The 12,973-nt window shown below is 44.9% G+C and overlaps 1 long non-coding RNA gene and 9 other non-coding genes across 10 annotated transcripts; 1 reads left to right on the top strand and 9 right to left on the bottom strand.

The window, feature by feature from the left end:
• Nucleotides 1-1,085: 1,085 nt before the first annotated feature.
• On the bottom strand, nucleotides 1,086-1,179 carry trnai-uau. Its single transcript has 2 exons — nucleotides 1,142-1,179; nucleotides 1,086-1,121 (listed from the first exon to the last, which is right to left on the bottom strand). It is a non-coding gene; the product is annotated as a tRNA-Ile (tRNA).
• A 119-nt stretch (nucleotides 1,180-1,298) lies between these two features.
• On the bottom strand, nucleotides 1,299-1,392 carry trnai-uau. The gene is made up of 2 exons: nucleotides 1,355-1,392; nucleotides 1,299-1,334 (listed from the first exon to the last, which is right to left on the bottom strand). It is a non-coding gene; the product is annotated as a tRNA-Ile (tRNA).
• Nucleotides 1,393-1,888: 496 nt separating this feature from the next.
• Nucleotides 1,889-1,982, bottom strand: trnai-uau. Its single transcript has 2 exons — nucleotides 1,945-1,982; nucleotides 1,889-1,924 (listed from the first exon to the last, which is right to left on the bottom strand). It is a non-coding gene; the product is annotated as a tRNA-Ile (tRNA).
• A 119-nt stretch (nucleotides 1,983-2,101) lies between these two features.
• On the bottom strand, nucleotides 2,102-2,195 carry trnai-uau. Its single transcript has 2 exons — nucleotides 2,158-2,195; nucleotides 2,102-2,137 (listed from the first exon to the last, which is right to left on the bottom strand). It is a non-coding gene; the product is annotated as a tRNA-Ile (tRNA).
• Nucleotides 2,196-4,512: 2,317 nt separating this feature from the next.
• Nucleotides 4,513-4,606, bottom strand: trnai-uau. Its single transcript has 2 exons — nucleotides 4,569-4,606; nucleotides 4,513-4,548 (listed from the first exon to the last, which is right to left on the bottom strand). It is a non-coding gene; the product is annotated as a tRNA-Ile (tRNA).
• Nucleotides 4,607-4,725: 119 nt separating this feature from the next.
• trnai-uau lies at nucleotides 4,726-4,819 on the bottom strand. Its single transcript has 2 exons — nucleotides 4,782-4,819; nucleotides 4,726-4,761 (listed from the first exon to the last, which is right to left on the bottom strand). It is a non-coding gene; the product is annotated as a tRNA-Ile (tRNA).
• Nucleotides 4,820-7,136: 2,317 nt separating this feature from the next.
• trnai-uau lies at nucleotides 7,137-7,230 on the bottom strand. The gene is made up of 2 exons: nucleotides 7,193-7,230; nucleotides 7,137-7,172 (listed from the first exon to the last, which is right to left on the bottom strand). It is a non-coding gene; the product is annotated as a tRNA-Ile (tRNA).
• A 119-nt stretch (nucleotides 7,231-7,349) lies between these two features.
• Nucleotides 7,350-7,443, bottom strand: trnai-uau. The gene is made up of 2 exons: nucleotides 7,406-7,443; nucleotides 7,350-7,385 (listed from the first exon to the last, which is right to left on the bottom strand). It is a non-coding gene; the product is annotated as a tRNA-Ile (tRNA).
• A 119-nt stretch (nucleotides 7,444-7,562) lies between these two features.
• trnai-uau lies at nucleotides 7,563-7,656 on the bottom strand. The gene is made up of 2 exons: nucleotides 7,619-7,656; nucleotides 7,563-7,598 (listed from the first exon to the last, which is right to left on the bottom strand). It is a non-coding gene; the product is annotated as a tRNA-Ile (tRNA).
• Nucleotides 7,657-8,003: 347 nt separating this feature from the next.
• On the top strand, nucleotides 8,004-11,798 carry LOC119915521. The gene is made up of 3 exons (XR_005446962.1): nucleotides 8,004-8,362; nucleotides 11,254-11,308; nucleotides 11,426-11,798. It is a non-coding gene; the product is annotated as an uncharacterized LOC119915521 (long non-coding RNA).
• Nucleotides 11,799-12,973: the final 1,175 nt, after the last annotated feature.

The following is a 12,973-nucleotide window of genomic DNA, read 5'->3' as shown; positions in this document are numbered from 1 at the left end:
TCAATTAAACAAAGATAAAACTGAAGTTATTGTTTTTGGAGCCAGGGAGGAACGATTGAAAGTCAGTGCTCAGCTTCCATCTATAATGTTAAGAACCACGAATCAAGCAAGAAATCTCAGACCTGAATTTGAGGAGCCACATTAAGACAATTACAAAGTCAGCCTGCTATCACCTGAAGAATATATCAAGGATTAAAGGACTTATGTCTCAGCAAGACCTGGAAAAACTTATCCATGCAATTATCTTCAGTCGACTCGACTACTGTAACGGTGTCTTTACACGGCTCCATAAGAAATCCATCAGACAGCTACAGCTGATTCAGACCGCAGCTGCTCGAGTCCTCACTAAGACCAAAAAAGTGGATCACATCACTCCAGTTCTGAGGTCTTTACACTGGCTTCCTGTATGTCAAAGACTTGATTTCAAAATCCTGCTTTTGGAGCAGTTAAAAGCTCATTGCTCCAGGTGAAGCTTGAACTCACAATCTCAGCATCACTCTGCAGGTTACTGTCTTACAAATACCACACGCTGACCGAATACACCACTGGAGCCGTTGAATGCAGCCTCAAAATCTTGACTCACCTCACACACTGTTTTCAGTTTTGTCAATCACCATGGTTAGTACTTCTGAAACACAAAGTAACCACATGAAGCCCATCGCATTTAAAAATGTAAACAGCAGGTGTGCATGGCTTCTGTCTCAGTTATGGAGAGATGAAATGAATTCATTGTGAAGCTGACATTTATCAGTGCTTCTTAAAATTAAGTCAAAAGAGACGAGGAGTTCATGAAGGAGGATGAGGGCTTGGAGCTCCAAGAGTTGTTTTAGACGTGTTCTTTTAATACATTACATGTGACACACACATAAACACTTCTCATTTTTGTGAAGGAAACAAATGCACCACAAGTTATTTGCAAATTCCGTCATGTTTACATGAGAGATGCTGTCTGTTTTTTTAAGGAAACACATGGAGGCTTATGTCAATATGGAGAATGTATTTTTATAGACTGACAGATATGTCTGAGTGATCATTAGATGGCATGTGCTGTCATTTCACCTCACCTGCTGCAGGTAAAAGTTTCCTGCTCCAGGTGAGGCTCGAACTCACAACCTCGGCATCACTCTGCAGGTTACAGTCTTATAAGTACCACGCGCTGACCGATTGCGCCACAGTAGCTCAGATGCTGTTAACCAGGTGACTCTGCCAGGGCTTAATCAATCCCAATCTTCTACTTGAAGTTGAATTATATTGCCTGTGCTGTCGTTTCACCTCACCTGCTGCAGGTAAAAGCTCCCTGCTCCAGGTGAGGCTCGAACTCACAACCTCGGCATCACTCTGCAGGTGACTGTCTTATAAGTACCGCGCGCTGACCGATTGCGCCACTGGAGCTCAGATGCTGTTAACCAGGTGACTCTGCCGGGGCTTAATCAAGTCCCGGCTCGCATCCCAGCAGCAACATGCCACAGGCCTGCCCTCTTTGTCCAAAGCCATCCGATGGCTTTCTTTGCGGTTTCAGTAACCCCCTCTGTACTGCCCCGGTGATTCCAAACACAGTCAGAGCTTTGCTGAGTGAGAGCCCGGCTGGCCCCTGGCAGCCCACTACATTTGTCTCACAGAGAGCCTGCCAGCCTCGGCTTCTGCAGTTTCCTCTTGTGAGCCTCACCCATGTGTTCTTCCTGGGGCACTGTCAGCCCCCACATGGTCATCCATGGTGGTGGAGTCTGAGAAGAGGATCATGTCTGGGCAGAGTGTTGTTTGAATGATGTGATCAGGGAACTCTAGATGTTTTCAATATCAACTCCCAGCTGCCAGTGTGCGGCTGGATCCAAAAAACATGATGGCATGTGCTGTCATTTCACCTCACCTGCTGCAGGTAAAAGTTTCCTGCTCCAGGTGAGGCTCGAACTCACAACCTCGGCATCACTCTGCAGGTTACAGTCTTATAAGTACCACGCGCTGACCGATTGCGCCACAGTAGCTCAGATGCTGTTAACCAGGTGACTCTGCCAGGGCTTAATCAATCCCAATCTTCTACTTGAAGTTGAGTTATATTGCCTGTGCTGTCGTTTCACCTCACCTGCTGCAGGTAAAAGCTCCCTGCTCCAGGTGAGGCTCGAACTCACAACCTCGGCATCACTCTGCAGGTGACTGTCTTATAAGTACCGCGCGCTGACCGATTGCGCCACTGGAGCTCAGATGCTGTTAACCAGGTGACTCTGCCGGGGCTTAATCAAGTCCCGGCTCGCATCCCAGCAGCAACATGCCACAGGCCTGCCCTCTTTGTCCAAAGCCATCCGATGGCTTTCTTTGCGGTTTCAGTAACCCCCTCTGTACTGCCCCGGTGATTCCAAACACAGTCAGAGCTTTGCTGAGTGAGAGCCCGGCTGGCCCCTGGCAGCCCACTACATTTGTCTCACAGAGAGCCTGCCAGCCTCGGCTTCTGCAGTTTCCTCTTGTGAGCCTCACCCATGTGTTCTTCCTGGGGCACTGTCAGCCCCCACATGGTCATCCATGGTGGTGGAGTCTGAGAAGAGGATCATGTCTGGGCAGAGTGTTGTTTGAATGATGTGATCAGGGAACTCTAGATGTTTTCAATATCAACTCCCAGCTGCCAGTGTGCGGCTGGATCCAAAAAACATACTTGTGACTGATCTTTACAATGAATCTGAACAAACCGTGATGAACCTGACCAAATTCCTTCATGTTCACATTAGAGATGCTGGTCTGCTGTCAGTTGATTTTCTAAAGCAAAGACACAAAGAAGAAGACATAACACAACATGCCAGAAACCTTAAAGGAGAGCCACCTCAGCCGATCAGAGATCTCTGATCACGGGAGACATCTGAGCCAAGAGGAAGAGCCTCCACCTCCCTCACTGAAGACCAACAGTGAGGATTCACCATCTTTACCCCCTCAATCCCCATCTAGGTCACCCTAATCTTCAGACTCCCTTTCTCCCCTCTCCCCCCTGTTGGACTTCACTGATCACATGGAAGACCTGGTTAGAGCTGGGACCAAATTTACTCCCTGCACCTTCCCTTGCTCTACTCCTATTTTCTCTACCCTAAACCCCCTTCACCGTCACCCCCTTCACCGTCCACCACTGGTTCTAAGTCCTCCATGTTTGACACGTGTCACAAATATAGCGCCCAACCCGCCCTCCCGCTCCGCAATGGCGAAAAGTATAGGTAATCACACATCTGAGCTAACAAAAATGACATGTGGAGTTCCCCAAGGCTCCATTCTGGGGCCTCTTTTGTTTTAACATTTACATGCTTCCACTGGCTCAGATTATGAAAAACAACAAAATATGTTACCATAATTATGCAGATGACACACAGATATACATAAGGGACTATGATCCCATAGAAGTGCTGATTAACTGTATTGAACAGGTCAACGGTTGGAGGTGCCAGAATTTTCTTCAATTAAACAAAGATAAAACTGAAGTTATTGTTTTTGGAGCCAGGGAGGAACGATTGAAAGTCAGTGCTCAGCTTCCATCTATAATGTTAAGAACCACGAATCAAGCAAGAAATCTCAGACCTGAATTTGAGGAGCCACATTAAGACAATTACAAAGTCAGCCTGCTATCACCTGAAGAATATATCAAGGATTAAAGGACTTATGTCTCAGCAAGACCTGGAAAAACTTATCCATGCAATTATCTTCAGTCGACTCGACTACTGTAACGGTGTCTTTACACGGCTCCATAAGAAATCCATCAGACAGCTACAGCTGATTCAGACCGCAGCTGCTCGAGTCCTCACTAAGACCAAAAAAGTGGATCACATCACTCCAGTTCTGAGGTCTTTACACTGGCTTCCTGTATGTCAAAGACTTGATTTCAAAATCCTGCTTTTGGAGCAGTTAAAAGCTCATTGCTCCAGGTGAAGCTTGAACTCACAATCTCAGCATCACTCTGCAGGTTACTGTCTTACAAATACCACACGCTGACCGAATACACCACTGGAGCCGTTGAATGCAGCCTCAAAATCTTGACTCACCTCACACACTGTTTTCAGTTTTGTCAATCACCATGGTTAGTACTTCTGAAACACAAAGTAACCACATGAAGCCCATCGCATTTAAAAATGTAAACAGCAGGTGTGCATGGCTTCTGTCTCAGTTATGGAGAGATGAAATGAATTCATTGTGAAGCTGACATTTATCAGTGCTTCTTAAAATTAAGTCAAAAGAGACGAGGAGTTCATGAAGGAGGATGAGGGCTTGGAGCTCCAAGAGTTGTTTTAGACGTGTTCTTTTAATACATTACATGTGACACACACATAAACACTTCTCATTTTTGTGAAGGAAACAAATGCACCACAAGTTATTTGCAAATTCCGTCATGTTTACATGAGAGATGCTGTCTGTTTTTTTAAGGAAACACATGGAGGCTTATGTCAATATGGAGAATGTATTTTTATAGACTGACAGATATGTCTGAGTGATCATTAGATGGCATGTGCTGTCATTTCACCTCACCTGCTGCAGGTAAAAGTTTCCTGCTCCAGGTGAGGCTCGAACTCACAACCTCGGCATCACTCTGCAGGTTACAGTCTTATAAGTACCGCGCGCTGACCGATTGCGCCACAGTAGCTCAGATGCTGTTAACCAGGTGACTCTGCCAGGGCTTAATCAATCCCAATCTTCTACTTGAAGTTGAATTATATTGCCTGTGCTGTCGTTTCACCTCACCTGCTGCAGGTAAAAGCTCCCTGCTCCAGGTGAGGCTCGAACTCACAACCTCGGCATCACTCTGCAGGTTACTGTCTTATAAGTACCGCGCGCTGACCGATTGCGCCACTGGAGCTCAGATGCTGTTAACCAGGTGACTCTGCCGGGGCTTAATCAAGTCCCGGCTCGCATCCCAGCAGCAACATGCCACAGGCCTGCCCTCTTTGTCCAAAGCCATCCGATGGCTTTCTTTGCGGTTTCAGTAACCCCCTCTGTACTGCCCCGGTGATTCCAAACACAGTCAGAGCTTTGCTGAGTGAGAGCCCGGCTGGCCCCTGGCAGCCCACTACATTTGTCTCACAGAGAGCCTGCCAGCCTCGGCTTCTGCAGTTTCCTCTTGTGAGCCTCACCCATGTGTTCTTCCTGGGGCACTGTCAGCCCCCACATGGTCATCCATGGTGGTGGAGTCTGAGAAGAGGATCATGTCTGGGCAGAGTGTTGTTTGAATGATGTGATCAGGGAACTCTAGATGTTTTCAATATCAACTCCCAGCTGCCAGTGTGCGGCTGGATCCAAAAAACATACTTGTGACTGATCTTTACAATGAATCTGAACAAACCGTGATGAACCTGACCAAATTCCTTCATGTTCACATTAGAGATGCTGGTCTGCTGTCAGTTGATTTTCTAAAGCAAAGACACAAAGAAGAAGACATAACACAACATGCCAGAAACCTTAAAGGAGAGCCACCTCAGCCGATCAGAGATCTCTGATCACGGGAGACATCTGAGCCAAGAGGAAGAGCCTCCACCTCCCTCACTGAAGACCAACAGTGAGGATTCACCATCTTTACCCCCTCAATCCCCATCTAGGTCACCCTAATCTTCAGACTCCCTTTCTCCCCTCTCCCCCCTGTTGGACTTCACTGATCACATGGAAGACCTGGTTAGAGCTGGGACCAAATTTACTCCCTGCACCTTCCCTTGCTCTACTCCTATTTTCTCTACCCTAAACCCCCTTCACCGTCACCCCCTTCACCGTCCACCACTGGTTCTAAGTCCTCCATGTTTGACACGTGTCACAAATATAGCGCCCAACCCGCCCTCCCGCTCCGCAATGGCGAAAAGTATAGGTAATCACACATCTGAGCTAACAAAAATGACATGTGGAGTTCCCCAAGGCTCCATTCTGGGGCCTCTTTTGTTTTAACATTTACATGCTTCCACTGGCTCAGATTATGAAAAACAACAAAATATGTTACCATAATTATGCAGATGACACACAGATATACATAAGGGACTATGATCCCATAGAAGTGCTGATTAACTGTATTGAACAGGTCAACGGTTGGAGGTGCCAGAATTTTCTTCAATTAAACAAAGATAAAACTGAAGTTATTGTTTTTGGAGCCAGGGAGGAACGATTGAAAGTCAGTGCTCAGCTTCCATCTATAATGTTAAGAACCACGAATCAAGCAAGAAATCTCAGACCTGAATTTGAGGAGCCACATTAAGACAATTACAAAGTCAGCCTGCTATCACCTGAAGAATATATCAAGGATTGAAGGACTTATGTCTCAGCAAGACCTGGAAAAACTTATCCATGCAATTATCTTCAGTCGACTCGACTACTGTAACGGTGTCTTTACACGGCTCCATAAGAAATCCATCAGACAGCTACAGCTGATTCAGACCGCAGCTGCTCGAGTCCTCACTAAGACCAAAAAAGTGGATCACATCACTCCAGTTCTGAGGTCTTTACACTGGCTTCCTGTATGTCAAAGACTTGATTTCAAAATCCTGCTTTTGGAGCAGTTAAAAGCTCATTGCTCCAGGTGAAGCTTGAACTCACAATCTCAGCATCACTCTGCAGGTTACTGTCTTACAAATACCACACGCTGACCGAATACACCACTGGAGCCATTGAATACAGCCTCAAAATCTTGACTCACCTCACACACTGTTTTCAGTTTTGTCAATCACCATGGTTAGTACTTCTGAAACACAAAGTAACCACATGAAGCCCATCGCATTTAAAAATGTAAACAGCAGGTGTGCATGGCTTCTCTCTCAGTTATGGAGAGATGAAATGAATTCATTGTGAAGCTGACATTTATCAGTGCTTCTTAAAATTAAGTCAAAAGAGACGAGGAGTTCATGAAGGAGGATGAGGGCTTGGAGCTCCAAGAGTTGTTTTAGACGTGTTCTTTTAATACATTACATGTGACACACACATAAACACTTCTCATTTTTGTGAAGGAAACAAATGCACCACAAGTTATTTGCAAATTCCGTCATGTTTACATGAGAGATGCTGTCTGTTTTTTTAAGGAAACACATGGAGGCTTATGTCAATATTGAGAATGTATTTTTATAGACTGACAGATATGTCTGAGTGATCATTAGATGGCATGTGCTGTCATTTCACCTCACCTGCTGCAGGTAAAAGTTTCCTGCTCCAGGTGAGGCTCGAACTCACAACCTCGGCATCACTCTGCAGGTTACAGTCTTATAAGTACCGCGCGCTGACCGATTGCGCCACAGGAGCTCAGATGCTGTTAACCAGGTGACTCTGCCAGGGCTTAATCAATCCCAATCTTCTACTTGAAGTTGAATTATATTGCCTGTGCTGTCATTTCACCTCACCTGCTGCAGGTAAAAGTTTCCTGCTCCAGGTGAGGCTCGAACTCACAACCTCGGCATCACTCTGCAGGTTACTGTCTTATAAGTACCGCGCGCTGACCGATTGCGCCACAGGAGCTCAGATGCTGTTAACCAGGTGACTCTGCCAGGGCTTAATCAATCCCAATCTTCTACTTGAAGTTGAATTATATTGCCTGTGCTGTCGTTTCACCTCACCTGCTGCAGGTAAAAGCTCCCTGCTCCAGGTGAGGCTCGAACTCACAACCTCGGCATCACTCTGCAGGTTACTGTCTTATAAGTACCGCGCGCTGACCGATTGCGCCACTGGAGCTCAGATGCTATTAACCAGGTGACTCTGCCGGGGCTTAATCAAGTCCCGGCTCGCATCCCAGCAGCAACATGCCACAGGCCTGCCCTCTTTGTCCAAAGCCATCCGATGGCTTTCTTTGCGGTTTCAGTAACCCCCTCTGTACTGCCCCGGTGATTCCAAACACAGTCAGAGCTTTGCTGAGTGAGAGCCCGGCTGGCCCCTGGCAGCCCACTACATTTGTCTCACAGAGAGCCTGCCAGCCTCGGCTTCTGCAGTTTCCTCTTGTGAGCCTCACCCATGTGTTCTTCCTGGGGCACTGTCAGCCCCCACATGGTCATCCATGGTGGTGGAGTCTGAGAAGAGGATCATGTCTGGGCAGAGTGTTGTTTGAGTGATGTGATCAGGGAACTCTAGATGTTTTCAATATCAACTCCCAGCTGCCAGTGTGGGGCTGTGGAGAGTTGGCATGGTGTTGTCTGTGGTAGTGAATTGGACTTCTCTCTAGCTTTGAGAAAAAGGTTTTCTTCTGGGGTGATGTTTATTGGACTTGTGGGTTGTGGTGGTCACTTCTGCAATTGCCTTCAGCACCTGGTCATGGCGCCAACGGTAGCAACCATCAGCCAAGTCTTGAGACAGCTGCAGAGGAGCCTCTTCCTCTCCCATCACAAAGAGGGCAGGAAGGCGTTCCATTCTCACCCATGTGTGAAGGTTTGCTGGACCTGTTAAGGTGAGAATGGAACCGAACAAACTGTGATGAACCTGATTTAACCAAATTGGTCATTATATTGCCTGCTGTCATTTCACCTCACCTGCTGCAGGTAAAGATTTCCTGCTCCAGGTGAGGTTTTTCAGAAGGTTGTCTAAGGATGTCTGTGCAGTAAGACAGGAGCAACCACCACCAGAGAGCATAAGCTCAGTGCGGGTGAGAGAGGGTAGCTTGTGCCAGTGAGGTTATCTCATAGCGGCCACCCATCAGCTCCAGAAGGCTCTGCAGTAATTATGGTGACCTTGCATGATCCCTTGTGCTTTAACAGTTTAACTGTCAACAGTGACAGTGATACAAGAGGTTGGTCTCTTGAGTTATTCACTTTTAAACTTTAATAGATTGTTTGAAAACATGCAATGTCCAGGACACATCTACAACAGATGCAGTGTTTCATTTTTGAAATATGAAATATTTTTAATTGACTTTGTTTGATCTTGTGCTGCTAGCTGTTACCCAGTGCAGTGATGAGGGCTGACTCAGCATAACAAGGGGCCTTCATGAGTTTATCAAAAATGCACAGTCATGCTTTTTGTCTAAAAGTGGTAGGCAGGACACACAGCTACAATGATGTAAAGTGAAGAGGAAAGCATCTTAAACCACTAATTTACCATAATTTTAGCCAACATTATTAAACTATTATACTCATTTTGTTTTTTCTTTTAATACATTATAAAGGACACATATACGCACTTCTCATTTTTGTAAAAGAACAACTCCGCTACAATTGATTTGCTTGAATGTTATTTTTCATGTTGAATGTTTGCAGTACTTGCACTGGAAAAAAAGACATAGCAAGAAAAAAACATACTTGTGACTGATCTTTACAGTGAAGCTGAACAAACTGTGATGAACCTGATTTAACCAAATTCCGTCATATTCACATTAGAGACGCTGATCTGCCATCAGTTCATTTTATAAGGGAAACAGAGGAAGGGGCTATGTCAAGTTTCAGAACAGAAAGGATTATTACAGGCAGATTTGTCTGAGTGATCATTTGGATAATTAAATTGCAGGTAAAACTCTTCTGCTCCAGGCACCAGATTGCGCCACTGGAGCCCTTCAGCACAGGTTTACTATCTTGATTGACCAAACACTCTGTTGACAGTCTAATCTAAGCAAATCACTTAAGTCATTCAGTCTCACTGGAAAACCATTGGTTAACAGGACAAAAAAGCATCATGCATTAGAGCTGCTGTAATGCCTTTGGTAGGTTTGGTAACTTGTTGTATTTTTTAAGTTCAGCAGTTGCTGAGATTACCATGTGGAAATCAAAATACCTTCAAATAGTGGTCAACGTCTACGTAGCAGGTTCATGTTCCCTTTTTTTTTGTCAGAGTAGTCGAATCATCCAAATAAGTAATGTGATGATCAGATCTCACAGTTTATTATTTGATTTTCATTGTTGGGTAAGTGTTATTTAGAGCTTTTGTTAACTACCACAGTAAATCTGAACTGTTCCGAGGTTTAACTGGGGCATCTCTAGCATGTTCATTCAATACAAAAGAAGTGATTTATTATCGGGTTAGTAGGCTAACAAGTACTGTTCCCCTCTGGTTCTTGTTATCCTAGGCAGAAGCAAAGTCTGATATGTCAGTGAGTCTTGACAAATCATGTTTATATGGCCAGTTTCCTGCGCCAGCTGTCACACTGGTGTAGCTCAGTGGTTACCTCAAACAACAAGCCTCTCAGGAGAACACTTTCTCTCTCCATGGCGATCAAACCATGGCCACTGTCCAGTGTCTTTTTCTCACTCTGGTCTGACCTGCTGTCTTTCATTCTGTCTCAGTACATTGGTCTCAGCTTGGGCCTCAAGACCTTATTGACTTATTGTGGAACCAAACACGCATCACAGCACCATATCAGCTGCCATACTATCACTCTAACAGGGCATGGACATCATCTAGTTGAGTATTAGATGACCACCAGATGGAGACAATCACCAGGGGGAGAATCAAAGGGAATGAGTTGATTTTTGGATTTGAATTTGCCATTTTAATTTTTTTGCAACTGCACATTTTAATACAGAACTCTTTATAAAATGGACAGGAAATCAGGGGTTTTAAGGTTTTAGTGATCCCCACAAACTCTATCTGCAAGCTCATGACCATGTTTTCGGTGCACAACTGTGCGAACAGTTTCAAATATTTGGGATTTTTTATAAATAAAAAACTATTATTGAAATAAAATCTTAATTAATACATTAATTCAGATAATACCAGACTTTTATGATCATAGATTTTACTTGCCCATTGAATGAAATCATCTAACATGGGTCGTAAGTCATAAATGTGGACTGCTACACTGAAAAACCCTAAAAGAAAACACACACACAACTTTTTCTTGAATCCTTCCCATTCTCTAATTCAGCAAAGGTTGCATTCATGGAGGACAAAACCTGGCTTAAGCATCACTGAATAAACAAATACAGAAATAAATGCTAGATAAATAAATAAATAAATAAATAAATAAAGTATTTCATAACTAAAATATACATAAAATATATATAAATACATGAAAGCAATATATAAACCATTAACTCAATAAGTTAATGTTGGTAATCAAATGGGAATCAACTGCTTTTATTCATATGTTGTGAAGTATAATGGCTGGGCGGTTGAATGTCTGAAGTTTTTGGTATGTCATGGGCAACTTATTGACTTTTATTTATTTTCTTGCTGCCATTGTTGCAGACCTCTTTTAAGCAACATTCACACGTAGACCTTGAACAAAAAGGAGTTGAATTGTGGAGAATCTAAATAATCTAATATATATTGCATTATAATATCCTCCAGATCTAAGCACAAGTCATTTCAATTCAATCAATTTATTTATTTATTTTTATTATTTAATAGGTCCATTAGCCTCCACCTCTACCTCCATCATTGGTCCAAGAAGCTGACAATGCTGGTAAGTTTAGGCCTACATCAACAATAACTAAACAATTATTTACCTCTAGCAACACTCAGTGTATGAACATGTCAATTTTCTGAAATTACTAATTTTCTTTGTTAATCTCCCTCATAGGTCTACCTGTTCCTACTGTCTCTCCAGTTCTATCTCACAAAGGCTCCGCGCTCTATTGGACTCCTCCAATCACACGCACACACTTGCCCACTGAAATTTTATCGTGCACGTAGCCGACCAATAGGACGTTGCTACTGATACGTGGGTGATGTATAAATAGCAGTGTCCCTACTGCCTCAGCATTAGTGATGGCAAGTTCGAGTCTTTTGACAGATTTGTTCATTCAAATCTCGTTTATTAAAATGAACAAATTCTTTTTTGAGTCATTTCATTCATTTGAACTAGGCTGGTTATTGCGGCGCTGCAGCCCTCTAGTGGGCGATTAAAAAACAACGCCGTTCTGAAACACGTAAGGCTGCCTAGCTTGCTATCTAACCTAACCCTAACCCTAACCCTAAGTATAATGCACAAATTCGCCTCTCGATTACTGTATATCATCATTATATAAACCCCCATAGGCCCACAACCAAATTCAAACCATTTAAAAACCACAGAAATATGTTGTCTATATGCAATCCACTACTTCCATTTTCACAGTCTTTCCCGAGTATACAACCAGACCAGCCACATAAAGGCTTATGTATATAATTAATATCATTATCTCATACAGTAGCCTAACGTCCTTATCCATGAGTAAAATATTAATATCAGATTTGCAGTAAATATATTGAAGTAATAAGCTTGATACACTATGTGAATAAACACACTCTTATTAAAATTCAACCAATTTAATAATGATCTGGATCAAGCCACCAAGTTGCTGCTAGGGAGGGAAGGGCGCGGGGGTGGGGGTCTTCTGGCCTGACCTGGCCTGAGCGGTATGGCCTCCTGGGTGTGGGCGGACCTTCGGGTCTGGGCTGTTGGGCCGTTCTGTCCTTGGGCGGGGTCCAATTCTATCTAATTCTGTTCCGTCTGTGTCTATGTGTCTAATTACACATTAGACACAGAGGGCTTGGGGGGTGGGAGGGGCACGATGGGAGGCTCCACTACCTGACAGTTGTGGGGTGCCTGTTTCACAACTACCCTCCGATTTTAATTGCACCTTAGTTACCACACACCTTATCTTTACTCCACCATACAACACTTCACAATCCATGACATGCATCCAACACAAAACAATACATTTACAGAGGCAGGCAGAGGGGTTGAAGGAGTGGGGGAGATTCTCATTGGCCTCGTGTCCTACCCCTGGTGCTGTGGGGTTGGTGACGGCCTTGCCTGATCTGGGGTGGGCTGGGGGGGCTCGGGGCTCCCCTGGCGTGGGGGCCCGCTCTTGACCTAGGGTTCTGGGGACTCGGGCTTGTGGCCTTTGCTCATTTCTGGGCGGGTGGTGTGTCCCTGGGCCTGGGGGCCCGTTGTCTCCTCTCCTCGCCTGGGCCCTCTTCGGCAGAGGTGAGGCTCCCGCTGCTTCCCCCTGGCAGCTCTCTCACAGTGGGGGCATTCGGGAGTCTCTGGGGCGCATGGCCGGCGTTGTCGGGGTAGGTTTTGGTGCTCCTCCTTGGGGGTGCTTGACTGGGGGGGCTGGGCCCCCGTCCGGGGATGAGATCG

Source organism: Micropterus salmoides, unplaced genomic scaffold (assembly GCF_014851395.1).
Source record: "Micropterus salmoides isolate LMB-PRFRI ecotype aquatic unplaced genomic scaffold, ASM1485139v1 Ms_hic_scaffold_21, whole genome shotgun sequence".
NCBI classification, from domain to species: Eukaryota; Metazoa; Chordata; class Actinopteri; order Centrarchiformes; family Centrarchidae; genus Micropterus; species Micropterus salmoides.
This window is presented reverse-complemented; position numbering and strand designations above follow the sequence as displayed.